The sequence below is a fragment of the Oreochromis niloticus genome, unplaced genomic scaffold (assembly GCF_001858045.2).
Source record: "Oreochromis niloticus isolate F11D_XX unplaced genomic scaffold, O_niloticus_UMD_NMBU tig00007819_pilon, whole genome shotgun sequence".
NCBI classification, from domain to species: domain Eukaryota; kingdom Metazoa; phylum Chordata; class Actinopteri; order Cichliformes; family Cichlidae; genus Oreochromis; species Oreochromis niloticus.
Genome location: NW_020328784.1, coordinates 401566 through 407565, shown reverse-complemented (window position 1 = coordinate 407565; position 6000 = coordinate 401566).

Sequence of the window (6000 nt, the reverse complement as noted above, 5' to 3'; positions counted from 1 at the left end):
TCATGCCAGTAAGGTTGGAAGCCATCAGGACCATCAAGGTTGCATTTTTTTTAAGGAGAAAAAAAAAAGTTATATTTTTTCTCATCAGAGAATTTTTTTTGAAGTTCTTCACCACTAATGGCCTTAATTTGGGTTGAGGATTTTTTAGGTCTTCCACTTGACGTTTTTGTTCCATAACCCCCAGGATTATTTAAGAAATGACCGTCTTAAATGCGTCCCACCTCAGCAGCGATGGCACGCTGTGAGAGACCCTACTTATGCAGTTCAACAAGCCGACCATGTTCAAAAAGGAAAGCTTTTTTGCTTTTGCCATCAGAACATCCTGACAGTGTGACTACCTGACAGAAAATGACAATGAATCCACAGTTTTGCACAGATTTGGCCTTTTAAAGGCATGTGGTCCTAAACATTTGATCAGCTGTAAAACAGCCTGTCCCAGTTTAAGTTTGTGAAATGTAAGTTAAATGTTTTGTCTCACTCCCATATCTGCTTGTTGCATGTTGTTGGAACCTTGTTAAGATCCAACCATGCAAAAGATGATTTTTTGCCATTTTTCAAGTGGTCTTAAACTTTTGATTGGGACTGTATTTAATAATCGATTAGCTTCTTCTGAATGGATTAAGAATGCTTTTATTTCCACATTGCAATGCATCACAATTGTAAATCATTACACGATTAATTGTGTCAGCTCTATTAGATGTAAGATTGTATATTTGCTTTTGAAATGGGCAGTTTGCTTTATTGTGCTTTGTATTTGCTTTCAGACTGCAAGAAAAGAATGCTAATCTACACCGAGCATCTGAAGAACAACATGCAAGTCTTCCAGCACATTGAATCCAAAACCTGTTCCAGTTCCTCAGACACTGTCAGAGACTGTTTTGAAAGCCCTCCACTATCAATCTGGATAAAAAGAAACTTTGCCAACCACTGCAAGTATCAAGTGTTTTACATTTTGTTTAAAGTGCTGTAAAGTTTGTTATTGGTTGTATTAAGTTTGATATTAATTTTGATCAGTGCCTTTTTAGTCATTAATTTGATCATTAAATATTAACTGTTTAGGGGAGCACGGTGGTTACCACTGTTGCTGCACAGCAAGAAGGTCCTGATTTCAATTCCACCATCAGGCCGGGGTCTTTCTGTGTGGAGTTTGCATGTTCTCCCTGTGTTTGCGTGGGTTCCCTCCGGGTACTCCGGCTTCTTCCCACTGTCCAAAGACATGGAGTTTGTGGGGATAGGTTAATTGATTAATCCAAATTGCCCATAGGTGTAAATGTGAGTGTGAATGGTTGTCTGTCCCTGTGTGTTAGCCCTGTGACAGACTGGTGACCTGTCCAGGGTGTACCCCGCCTCTCGCCCTATGAAAGCTGGGATAGGCTCCAGCGCCGCGACCCTGAAAAAGGATAAGTCGAAGCGAATGGATGGATGGATGTTAACTGTTTAATTTAATCATTGTCTCTGTTGGTTTTTATTAATGTTTTTAGCTAATTATGACAAAAAGTCAAAGAATGTAAGTTTTATGCCAGTTAGCCCTATTATGTTTATTACCTCATTTGTGGGACTTTAATTTTTTTAGACAACATTCTGGCTGCAACAGCTGCCAATAATTTTGTGTAAATATGAACTTTTAAATAAAAAGGGATGTTTTGTATTATACAGCTTTTCTGTGCTTTGTTAATAGGAGACGGTAAACAAGCTTATTAAAATGTATTTTAACTGGTTTACTTCATATTAGTTTTCTTATTTCAATGTAATAATTGTACAAAAACCAAAGTTCACTGTGAATTTTACATTTATCAACAAGTATACCGTTATGTATTCTGCATTATCACTATATTTTCCACGGTGAAATTCTGGCAACCACAGTTGCCAGTATTTTGCCGTAATATTCAACTTTTTAATATTTATTTTATTCAGTTTCACTGTATTTTACAATGCAAAACTGTAATCAGGTTAACTGAGTGTTTGTTGCTTTTACATGAGTTACCATGAACAGGTTTATGATTCTTTATTGTGAATTTTACATTTATCAACAAAGTATACCGGCATATATACTTTTTAGGTATGATACCGTATTTTATACAGTTTCACTATATTTTACAAAGTAAGACTGTAATCAGGTTAACGGAATGTCTGTTGTTTTCACATGAATTTATGTTTAAATTCAGTCATTTACTGTTAAAAAAAAAAAAATTAAATATTTACTGTGAAATTTAAGGTTTCCAAAATAGGGTACCGTTTTGTGTTCTACATTTACAATTTATTTTTCACGGTGAAATTCTGGCAACCACAGCTGCCAGTAATTCACCATTAATTCTACAATATTTTTTTACAGTGTATGAACAGGATATAAATATGAAAAACTACACAGAATATGAAATTTAAAAAAAAAAACTATACAGAAATATGAGATTTCTGCCAGCTAGCCTCACCTGGAAGACCAGTTTTTTTAGATTATATAAAATTGCTTATTAGTAAGAGCTCGAGTGTTAAAAAAAAGCCATATTCAGTGAGGTAAAAGCCTCATTATTTGCAGAAGCCCGAGTTAAAGGATGTAGATAGACAGTGTTTGTGCCATTATGCTTGTGGAATCCACTCACTGAGGGAATCAAAAGGCAGCTGACTGGAGAGTCTGGATAAACCATCTTAAGGCAGCGCAGTCTCAAAGAGCCAGGCCCAGCATATCCAAACACAGCCATGGAAAACATCTCCCTTCATGGAGACGAGGTATGCTCGATATTGCTTACCAGACAAATAGATTCGTAGCAGGCAGAGAACCGGGCAGGGAGGCAGGTAGGTAAGTAGCAGCAAATAACTCAGAGCACACCAACGGCTGAATGGTAGTGCAGGAAACCAATATTCAACAGGTTGCTGTCAGCAGAGAAAAACACTGTCAAAACCAAAATAACAATAACTAGCAGACTGTGGCAGCCTTCACTGACTATGGTGAGCCGATGATCTTGCAAAGACTGATTGTGAGCACTGGTCTTAAATCCTTAGAGACTGATTACACACAGGTGTTGCCAATGCGAGTAGACACCACGTTCCGCCCAGGGCTGGACTGGGACAGAAAATCGGCCCGGGCATTTTGACTAGAGACCGGCCAACCAGGTATTATAGGAAAAGCCATAAAGCCTTTGAATGAAAACAAACATTGTTGTGACAGTGATGTACACTGTTTTGTTGGTATATGCATGATTTCTATACATTTTATATCAGATAAAAACTTTGGTTGTAAGATTCAGAAAATTATTTATTAAAAGCGAGACATTTTAAATGGGAATAAGAAAGAAAAGTATGTCTTTGTGCCCCCCATTCCCTGTTAATGCCCTACCTGGCCCCCTGGCAAAACTTTGCTAGACCCGCCCCTGCACGGTTGCCATCTGTCAGCTACGTAGAAAAGGATCCTGGTGTTATTTGTCTCTCAGAAACAGTTCATAACTTCAACTCATCCATGTCACCTGTTATGGGTTCGAAATTGAGGATGAGAGCAAAACAATGATAGTCCAGAAAAGGTCGTTCAAACAATTGATTTTAATGCACGCAGCGTGGAGAGGTGCAAACTGCAAAACAGTTGTACATCTCTACCCAAAATACACTCTAGATTGCTTTTATAACATCAGGGTATTGTAACGCCCCTTCTTGCGTTTACAAGCACATAATTTGCATGTACAGAACATTCATGTATTTTAAGAATTAAATGCAACATAGAGGTTCCTCCTTGTGGCATACTCTTCCAAATATGGTGATGACCTAAGGCCTTTGAGGTCACCATGGACTGGACATCCTTCTGTCACCTGTAACTAGGCAAACTCAAATACCACAAGAAGCTGAATACATTCAGGCCTTTGCTCAGCTACTATTTTACTGTACCAATATACTCAGCATATGAGTTATGATACATATATTTAACTCAATCATTTTAAAGTAGTTATAACTGCACTTGTAATAAACATGTTAATATTTGATTATGATAACCCCTATAATATAAATTATAACATAATGCCAGCAGCTTCAATAAACGCTTTGATGAAATGATAATTAATGCAATGATAAGATGATGGTTATGTAAAATAATCCCTGTAATTCCACAATTCCCTCTTTTGACGTCTTCCAAAGACGTCACTACACCATTCCCAGGTCCACTACCTTCGCTCTGACCCTCTCTCTGCTACACCTTACTAACCTACTGTGTTCATCTAAGGTTCCTGTCATTATTCAAAGTTGGTTCACAATATCATATCAGGCAAAATCACAAACCCTACTGCCACGTCTGCTTTGTTAAGCTCTTCAGTTAGACTCTGTACCGGTTTGCCAATCTGTGTGTACATGCCTCTACACTTTTAATGTCTAAATTCACATGTGTATGTATGTGCACTTGTATGTCAATCTACATCTATCAGTCAATCATTTTTCAGATATAAGGCGTTAATGTGAGAAATGTTTCCTGACTATTAACTCCTGATACTGGAGGGACTTTCCGGGTTGCCCAACCTCTTAGGTTTGACCTTTTACACTTTTACTAAAGAAATTTTAACAGAGCCCAAAGAGATTTTTATTTTGCTCCTGTGCTTGACAGGTTAAGCGAAGTTGTTTTTTGTTTTGTTTTGAAATTTTTCCCTTCTGTGTGTGTGTGTGTGTACATAAGTAAGAATATGATAATCAACATAAGATCCCTGGTTTGCAAATGATTTTCTGCCCCCGCTGCAGGGCAACATCATGTGGTGGTGAGTCTATGTTGGCTAGTTTAATACAGATATGTAACAGTTGCTTGATTGCATGGCCCACTCGGAGTTGCACAGTTTTAATGTATGTGGAGAGTGTTTTCACAGTTTAAACATAGGTTACTCACATTTCTAGCCTGATTGTTTCCCAATAAAAGTGAAATCAAACATTACATTTGATTTTACTTATGTATTATCCTGTTCTGGGCTCTATCCATTATATTAACTTTATTTAATCTCAATACTCTTTATGTGTGTGAGCAACGCTTTTAGTCTTATTAAACACAACCCAAGTAAAATGCACACCATCCCCCTGTCAGCCTAAATCTCCGCTAGAAAGCACACTTCAAAGTTTTCTATCTGGATTTACGCCTCTTTTGGCCTCAAGCATATACATAACATGGAAAGGTTACTGTTAATGCCCGTTAGACAAGTTTCCATTATCTACAACATTTTGTTTCACCCAGCTCACCCTTACACATTTCCTGTTCACTTATTGCATATTTATCTTTAACACCATTTACCTCAGTAGTTGCTAAGCAGAAACAAAGCAACCTGTGGTCCACCTTTACCCTGTAAAATAAACCCCTGTCATGTTTGTGTCTGTAAGCATGTTTTGCATTCATTCATTACACTCCCCGCCATTCCTGCAAGTTAGGAGCTGTAAAGTTAAAAGCTACATCAAGTCCAGGCCTTTGGCCTGGCCTATATATAAATCATGTGTGTTTGTAAGCGTGCGTGCAATTAACCTGCTATGTTCTCATCTTCCCTCAACATGTATCACCTGGACACTCTCACCAGTGAAGCTTAAAACCTGTTTGGACGGAACATCAACTCTAAACAAGCACAGTTACGCATTGTGTATAAAATTAACTCAACCTGTAAATAGAGATGTCACTGTTATGACAAACATAAAATAATACTGTACAACACGTTATTAACACAGTTATCCTAAGGCAGATTATATGATAGCTATAAAAAAAATCTCTAAATCCCCAATCCCAACAGGTCCTGCTTTTAAATCTTCCCTGACTTTCCCTTCAAGTTCTGCTTTCTTAGTATAATAATTAGGTCCTCCTAATCCCATTAAATCTGCCATATTGATTCCTTCATGTGTAAGTGTCAGATTTCGAGCATCTAAAACTTTACTCAGTCTCTGTTGTGCTAATGATGTCATAGTGAACGCCTGCGAGTTCACATATGCCACCACACTATGTGTAGTCAGAACTTTTAGTGAGTGTTCTCTCCCTACATGTGCTGTTTCCTATATTATTTTTGC